Source organism: Miscanthus floridulus, chromosome 14 (genome assembly GCF_019320115.1).
Source record: "Miscanthus floridulus cultivar M001 chromosome 14, ASM1932011v1, whole genome shotgun sequence".
NCBI classification, from domain to species: domain Eukaryota; kingdom Viridiplantae; phylum Streptophyta; class Magnoliopsida; order Poales; family Poaceae; genus Miscanthus; species Miscanthus floridulus.
Window position 1 is genome coordinate 67518669 of NC_089593.1, and position 8796 is coordinate 67527464.

The 8796-nt window shown below is 44.0% G+C and overlaps 2 pseudogenes; one reads left to right on the top strand and one right to left on the bottom strand.

The window, feature by feature from the left end:
• Positions 1 to 211: 211 nt before the first annotated feature.
• Positions 212 to 933, bottom strand: LOC136506085 (uncharacterized; annotated as a pseudogene).
• Positions 934 to 2717: 1784 nt separating this feature from the next.
• The window catches only part of LOC136503637 (probable histone acetyltransferase HAC-like 3), a 6378-nt pseudogene continuing 299 nt past the window's right edge, over positions 2718 to 8796 (top strand).

The window sequence follows — 8796 nt, forward strand, 5'->3', positions numbered from 1 at the left end:
ACGAGACGAATTTATTAAGCCTAATTAATCGCCATTAACACATATTTACTGTAGCACCACATTGTCAAATCATGGACTAATTAGGCTTAAAAAATTCGTCTCGCAAATTAGCCACAATCTATACAATTAGTTATTTTTTTTGTCTATATTTAATACTTCATGCATATGTCAAACATCATGATGAGACAGGGACTAAAATTTTCATAAACAAACACACCCTTACACAAAACCATGGCGCGCATGCAGTTATTCCGCGTGTACAGTAGTAGTACAGCACGCGCCGTCGGACACGACCGACACGACGGGCGACCAAGGGGTCCGCATCAGCTCAGCTTGGCGCGAACCGGTCGAGGAGCAGGTAGAGCGTGGTGTCGGACATGGCGCCGCGACACCTCGCGACGTCCCCCTCCCTGCTTGTCCCTCCCGGCGGCCGCGCGTCTCCTCGCACACCGCCTTGTTGCTGTCGCCTCGCCCCGGCTTCTGCTGCTGGAGCTGGCGCGCCGGCCGCGGGTCCTCGCCGAGCCCGTGGGGGTGGCGGCCGCCGCCTGCCACGTCCCCTGCAGCGCCGCCTGCGGAGCCTCGCCGAACCACGCGCCGGCCAGGTTGGACGCCGTCGTCGAAGCCATGGAGATGCAGATGCTTGCTTGGATCCGACGCAGAGCAGCTCAGAGCTGAGCTGAAATTCTCAGTTGTGTGTTGTGGGACTATGTGCCGTGCGTGTGACAGTGTGTGTGAGAGAAACAAGAAGCCTGGATGTGGATGAGTTGTTGGTTGCCGTGTCTGTCAGGGGTCCTTGATGGCCTGTGCTTATATAGATGCCGCGCGCCGAAGCCCGAACGGATCAGGCCTTCTGGACGTCGATGGCGCGGCACGGGCACGGCCCCGCACGGCCGGCCACGACAGCGGCCGCGAAACGGTAGGCGTGCCCGCGGTTTCGCCTCAGCTCGCCGGGTCGCTGGCGGACCGGGGGGGCCCGGCTCGTCAGCTGCCAGCCTGTGAGGACTTAGGCGCGTGCGTGCGGCGTGCCATGCCGGATGCCGCGGCCCTCGTCCTCGTCGTTCTTATCGCGACGACGTGTCGCCGTGTCGGTTGTCACCGCGTGCTTCCCGGATGGCCCGTGCCGGCGACCGGCGACCCCTCCAAAGGGGAGGAAAGCGTGTGCGTGTAACCTCGCTCGCTGCTGATAAACCTTCCACTCCGGTCCGCTGTCACCATCGCAGCGTAAACGTGCGCTGTGGCGCGGCGCGGCGATTCTAAATTCTAAATTCTAAATCCAGCTGTAGCCGCCGTGGTGCAGGGTCGTGCCGTTCGGCCGGGCGGCCGGCCGTCCGCCGTCGCCTTCTTCTCGAAGGATCTCGCAGCCAGCCAAGCCCATGACCAGCAGCGGAGAACAGATTCGATCCGCGCCGCGGACATGCCGGGCCGGATGCCCGGATGGATCCATGGGCCTTCAGCATCCTCTCTTCGGCCTGCCGCCGAGTCCGCAAGCCCACGTGTCGCCCCAACCCGTAGCCCAACAGACAACGGGGCCCGGCCCCCGGATCGTTTTTCTGCCCGCCCCCTTACTCAATCGTCTAGCAAAGCAAACGACTCTCCAAGTCGGGTATGATCCGAACTGGACCCGCGGAGTGGCCCCACGGCCTTGACTTATTTCCGCTATCCCTCCGCATCGTCCCCGTCCGTCTGACCGCCTCGTTCCCGTGCCTCGCCGCCGCCCAAACCCTAACCCTAGCCTTGCCGCCGGCGAGGCCAGGAGCGCCCGGAGCCCCCCGCCCGCCCGCCGACCCCGGTGACGACGTCCCCCGCGGCTCTATCAGCCGCAGGGGAGATTTAGGTAACGCCCCCGCCCGCCCCGTCCCACGTAGGGCTCGGTCAGATCCGATCTGCTGGCACTAGCTGCAGGAGTCCCGGCGACGTACGGCTTCCCCTAGGGTTAGGGTTTTTCTGGGTTCTTCAGTTTTTTATATCCGTTGTGGGCGTGGGTGCGCGATGTATGGCCCGTGCTCTTGCCATGCGTGCTTCGTCTGACACTGCAGTGTGGTCTTTAGTCTTTTAATTAATTATTGTAATTTCTGATATCCTTTGACGACTAGTATAAAAAAGAAAATAAAAGAATTGTGTCTATAGCAGTAGATTTGAGGTTTAGTGATGAATGCGGCATGCAATCCTTATGTTGTCGCTTTGCTAGTAATCGTGCCGTTACGCTTGTGGCTTCCTGTTTGGCCAATCTGGTGACAATGTCTAGTACTTGAGCCGTATACGACTAAAAAGAATCAATGTGGCCGTCGGTTACTGGTGCGTTTCATGTTCTGCTACTTCCAAAATGTGGGATATATTTTTAGCGCTAGCGTCTGCTCAGAGAACGGTCGGTCTTTTTACCTTTTTAGGCGCATTGCTTCCCAGTGACTGTACTTTCTTTTCTAATTCTAGTATATGACTTCTTTTGTGATGCTTTGCTTTGCGTTAGCGATATACTGACCTGTGACTTGTCCTCAGCGATAGACTGACCTGTGACTTGTCCTCAGCGATATACTGACCTGTGACTTGTCCTCATCCTGCATTACGGTGGACTGTATACATTCTATTTCTAGTATGGCTTCCTGTGTGCTGCTGTGCTTTGCTTTAGGTGGTACAATCGTCATCTTGTGCTTGCAGCTGCTTGTCGAGCTCTTGATGACTTGGTAATAATCTGCATTTCAGTGTGAATGGCCACAAGCATGATGACTCAAACCCTGCAAGGGAAAGTTATGGCCTACACACCGAGCAGCTTTCCTATTCCAGCAACAGATGTCGCCGGAGGATCTTGAAATGCTTCATCTGGATAACATGAACCAGGATACCTCTCCGATTCGCGCCATCATTATTCAAAAAAATGTAAGTTTGGAAACCACCAGCATCGATACTAGTTTTTGACTTGCAAATTTGTTGTTGCTGTTAGTTACTGCTGCTGTGCGCTTGTTGTGAGCAGAAATCATGTCACTAACTGATACATGCTAGCAGTTCACCCAGCTACTTCACTGCATTTTAGTTATTGGAATGTTGATCTTCATGCTTGCTAATATATTGATGTTCATATTTGTCTACGTAGCTTGCGTTGTTCTATGGTTCCATGAACGTAAATGCAGTGAGTTTCATTTATTCACATGAATGTATTGTTGGCCGTATGATTTAAAATTTGGCAATCCCATCCCCCACTTGAAATACACGGACCAATATTCTCAATTCGTACTTACCTATTATCAGAATCATCCATTCTTTGTGTAGCTCAGAAGATCGTATGGTGCATTTTCTCATGTGGGCACACAATTCTGCAAAAAAAAAAAAAAAATTGTATGAAAATATCTGATAGTTACAACCAAGACTTTGTTTCTGTGTAATTCCCCTGTGTTTCACCTAGGTAGCCTGCGCCATTACTTGTATATATGCTTTCAATATTGAATTGTTACATCTTACAAGGCTGAATTCTTCATTTTATTTGTATTTTGCTGATACAGCATAGTTAGTCTTATACCTCAGTATACGGTGTTGCACTGTATTCATGAGCATCTAGGTGCAGATTTTACTTGTTTTTATTGGTTTTGCAATTTTACTTGATTTCCCAGCCCAGATAAACAATTTTTTTAGTTATATATAATGCTTCCCATTTGAGTACTAGTCATTTTATCTATCTTTAGTGTACACCTTTTCCTGCATAAGCCAGTGGTTTGAAATTTCTTGAGGAATACTAAAGAGTGGTTTAAATGGAGATAGTGGATTCATTCTTTTCTTTCCTTTGCCTTTGTTTCCTTTTTCACATTGTATATTCTGATGTTTCTTTTCTTCTATCTATCCAGTGAAGCATGCCTGAGAAAGATGGAACAATTTGTATTAACTTGTGCCCAGATTCATGTCTGAAAGCTTCAAGAATCATTGACAACATGCTCTACAAAAATGCTTCACAGGTGTGTTTCTTCATTCTGCCATGCAACCATAATACATTATATAGCACGCTAGTATCTTTTATTTAGGTCTGAAAATCTTGCTCTTGAATTACATCCTAAAAAAATCTACAAAGCTGCCCCTGGAGTAGAGATGATCCTCCCAGGTGTAGCGCAGTGGAGACGAGGATGGTGGCTGGATCTAAAACTTAGAGCTGCAATACCATGTTACAAAATAAGGGAGACTTAATTGGATTGATAGTATTGAGGCCTAATGGCGACTATATATAGAGTACATGAGAGACATAAGAGGGAAACCCTAGACTAGGAGCTTACGGATAATTACCCTTGACTTATTATACCTTAAAAATAACAGTGCATGTTTGGACCCATGCTGAGTGATAATAATTTAGCTATTGTTGTACCTTGTGTCCTTTTTTTTTTCTGTTGTATCTTCATATCTTAGTTACGTAACCTCAATAACTAAATAATCTTACTAGTTTATGATGCCTTGCTAACATCTACCCATTTTCTATATCAGCTCCATTTTTACATGGATCTTGACACAGTAGAGGGCAGGGTGAATGATTGCTCAGATCTTTTCCGTATAGAAACCAAAGAGATCCATGGATATCTTCAGCAGTTCCATCAACAAAAGATTTGCGGGCAGCTGCCTGGGATACAGATGACAGACTCTAGTGTCTATCATAATAGAGTTGCCCCTACTTTTACTAATTTGCCTGCACAATTCAGGAGATGTACCTCCACATACTGTGTTCACTTCTCAGAGTAAAGTTGGGATGATTGTGCTCTACTTTTTATCTCTCAACATACCTTTAAATTTATCATTATTCGTTGGCTATATTTTGGCAGGATATGTACCACAGAATCACAACATGGCCGCTGCTAATTTAGCTCTAGTTGCAAGGCCTGAAAGCTTTATGAGCACCGTAGTTGCTCCATCTTGTCAGACTTCCTAACTGTATTTCAGGCCTTGGTGGGATTGATAGTGCTGGATTGCAAAATGGCTATTTAAAGGACCATTTTCCAGGTAAATTGTTCACATCCCTTGCCTTACATATTGATGATTAGAAATGACCATTGTACTTCACAAATTTGTTCTGGTCATCTCATTAAAATGGTATGAGCAAATTTTGCCAGGTGATGCTTATCGTGTTGAATAGTCCACAACCGTCTATGTCTGGGGTTCCAGTCCTTTATCAGCCGTGTGTGATCCAACCACAAGTTCGGGTGCAATGATAGATCATCAATGGACTCTATCTCTAAAGGCAAGTGGGCAAAAACTCTTTACCGGTGAAGGACAATTGTTTCAACAATACAGAGAATATGAGAAAGAGTTAGATGGTGCATGGAGCCACCCAGCCAGAGAAAGGCAGTTCACTCACATAGGAACAACTCAAAGCAATGAAATCTATTTCAAAGAAGAATGTGGACCTGACACATTCATGGGAAATGAAAGAAAACTATTGGCAACGCCTTGGACTCTAGAGATTCGTGCAGGGAGATATACTCAAATTTAAGCACACCCAATGCTCAGTAATCAGTGCTTCATGTTCTGATTGTGATCCTTGTGACCCTGAGAGAGAAATTGTTTGAGAGATCTGAACAGACATCAAATAGCACAGTATCAAAGCCAACTTCACCTATTTCAGACGAATCTTCTGCAAGCGTCCAGCAAAAAACGCCTGAAGGCTGATGCTCCCACTCTTGTCATGTCAATCAAGTAGAGAGTCCAAAGGAGCAAAAACCTGTTATGAATGAGAATCATGTATCTGGTGGTGAAACAGTACAATCAAAATCACAGAATTACCTGCAAAATTCACCTTGCAGTTCATCGGGAGACATTAATGCTGACAGCATATAATACGCTTGAACAAGGTAGTGAAGATGCACCTAACACGGAGATTGTTAAGGGAAGAGGAATTGTACTGTGCAAAGGGGTGACATTGAGATGAAAGAGGCTAAGACTGTTGCATTGGATCAGACACCAAGAGGGGTCCATTTAAGTTCAAGGCGAAAGAGAGGGGCTTCTATACTTTATGCATTAACTGCTGAGGAGCTTAGAGATCACATGGTAGTCTAATAAACCAGCATACTTGTCTGGTGAGTGGATAACCCTTTCAAACTCCTGTATTTTCTGTGACTTTGTTTGATCCTGTAGAACCAACATATGTATTACCGCCAAGCAGTCAGATAGTTGTATGATAATCAACACTCAATGGCTATTATATGACTGTCTATCATACTCATGGCTATTATATAACTGTCTTACTGCTTGGCGGCATAGTACTTGATGCTACAAGATCAAACCAGAATCTTGTGTATGATCTATCCATTGGTTAAGAATATAAATTTTCTTCCAGTCAGATTGGATCAATTGTATCATTTAGTATTTTACATAATTTCCTTGTTTTTTTCAGAGCAAAGTGACAACATCAAGAATTCCCATCAATTGATGGATTGCCTGATCAGAATACATGCAGTTTGTGTGGGATGGAGAGGCTTCTTTTCGAACCTCCTCCACGATTCTGTGCTCTCTGTTCAAAATTATAAATTCTTGCAGGGTGCTATTATGTTGAAGTTGAAAATGGAAGTGAGAAAACTTCTATATGTAGCAAATGCCACCATCTTAGCAGTTCACGAGCTAAATATCAGAAGAAATTTAATTATGCAGAAACAGATGCTGAGGCTGAGTGGGTAATGTTCTTTTCATATGTCAGGTTATCCTTATGTCTATTAAATTCTCATCTTTTTCTTTGCTTGCATTTTTCAGTGGGTACAGTGGCGACAAGTGCAAAGCTTGGCAGCATGAAATCTGTGCTCTTTTTAACAGAAAGTGTGAAGGGGCAAAGGCTGAGTATACTTGCGCAAAATGTTTTTGAATGAAAAGGATAGCGGAGATATTCAGGCACTGGAGTCATCCACTGTTCTTGGGGCACTGGAGTTCCAAGAACTAAGCTAAGTGATCATATTGGAGCAAAGGCTTTCAGAGAGGCTTGAGCAGGACAGGCAACAGAGGGCGAGCGCCTCTGGAAAAAGTTGCTGAAGAGGTATTTATCATACACACTAATGACAATAAGAAATTATTAAGGTTGCTCATTCATACCTGCTACTTGTAGTGTCTAGTCATGTTAAATCCCCATATAAATCTTATTCCTATTCCCATTTTCTATATCCTTGTGTTTCTACTGGGCCTTTTGTGTTCTCTTGTTGATCACATAAAAGTGTTAATCCTTTTTTTAACTATAAGACGTTCGATGTTGATCCAAGTAATCAGTACTGAAAACACGTCTGCACTCAAAATCCATTTCATTTGTTTCTTTATATAATTACACAATTTTGTTGGTAATCTGTAGCTTGTCCGTGGCATTGGTGATGCACATTTAATTGGCTTTGATGATGCATCAGAATTCTATTAAGTTTATTATACATAACAATAGTCTGCTTTACACATTTTTTCTTTTTGACTTTTAGTATTATTGAGTCTGTTTTGCTCGCATTGCATTTCTTTGGACATCAAGAAAGGATGGTCAACACACAAGAGTCCATGTAGTTTTTAACCCACTAAATTCATGTAGCTATCCAGGTCTTGTTACAATCCTATCCAAACCTGGGAAGGTTAGAATTTTGGGAAAAAATATTATGATCATTAATGCTTATTCAAATAAGACTACACACGTGTTCTTAGAATAGTCAGACTGTCTATGTTGGTTCTAATTTTGTTTGCTTCAGTCTATAGGAACTGCATTGTAAACTGATGTCAACTCCACGGAAGGTTTATTTACTTGTCTTCTGTGCTCCAATTTTAGGTACCAGGTGTGAAAGGTCTTACAGTTAGAGTAGTTTTCTTCAGCTGAAAGAATACTACAAGTCCAACCACGTTTTCGTGATTTTTTTAAACAAGAAAAGTATCCTGGGGAATTTCCATACAAATCGAAGGTACATGATGGTTGACTGATTAACCAATATCCCATTTTTCAATGTCTAGTAGATAATTATAGCTATCTTGTACTAATTTCTGTGTTTTATACAGGCCATTCTCTTGTTTCAAAAGATTGAAGGTGTGGATGTTTGCCTGTTCGCCATGTATGTACAAGAGTATGGTTCAGCTTGCCCATCACCAAATCAAAGACATGTTTATCTTGCATATATCGATTCTGTCAAATATTTCCGGCCTGAAATCAAATCTGCAAGTGGAGAAGCTCTTCGTACCTTTGTGTATCATGAAATTTTGGTATGAGAATTCCAAATCATCAAACATATTTTTGTCTTTGCTTGCGCAAATGAGTTTATGTTTGTAGAATCTAATCATTCCAATGCTTAATTGCTTATTGTAGATTGGTTATCTGGACTACTGCAAGAAACGAGGATTTGTAAGCTGTTCCATATGGGCTTGCCCATCTACGAAGCGTGATGATTATGTTTTATATTGTCATCCAACAGTACAAAAGATGCCCAAGTCTGACAAGCTTCGAAGCTGGTTTGTCTTTCTAACATGATATTGAGGAATTAAAACTTTTATTCTATATGGGCTTTAATTTGTCAGTTTTATTTATAATTTTAGGTACCAGAACTTGATCAAGAAGGCTGTTAAGGAGGGCGTTGTTGTGGAGCGTAATACACTCTCTGACTTCTTCCTTCAGCCTACAAATGAGTGCAAGGCCAATATTTCAGCAGCATGCTTGCCATATTGTGAGAATGATTTCTGGCCTGGAGAAGCAGAGAGGCTCCTTGAGAAGAAAGATGATAATACTTCACAGAAGAAAGAGACACAGGTAGGAAGGCTCTTGCGTGTTGCCAAACGCGACGACAGAAAAGGAAACCTTGAGGATATTTTGCTTGTGCACAAGGTTAGTTT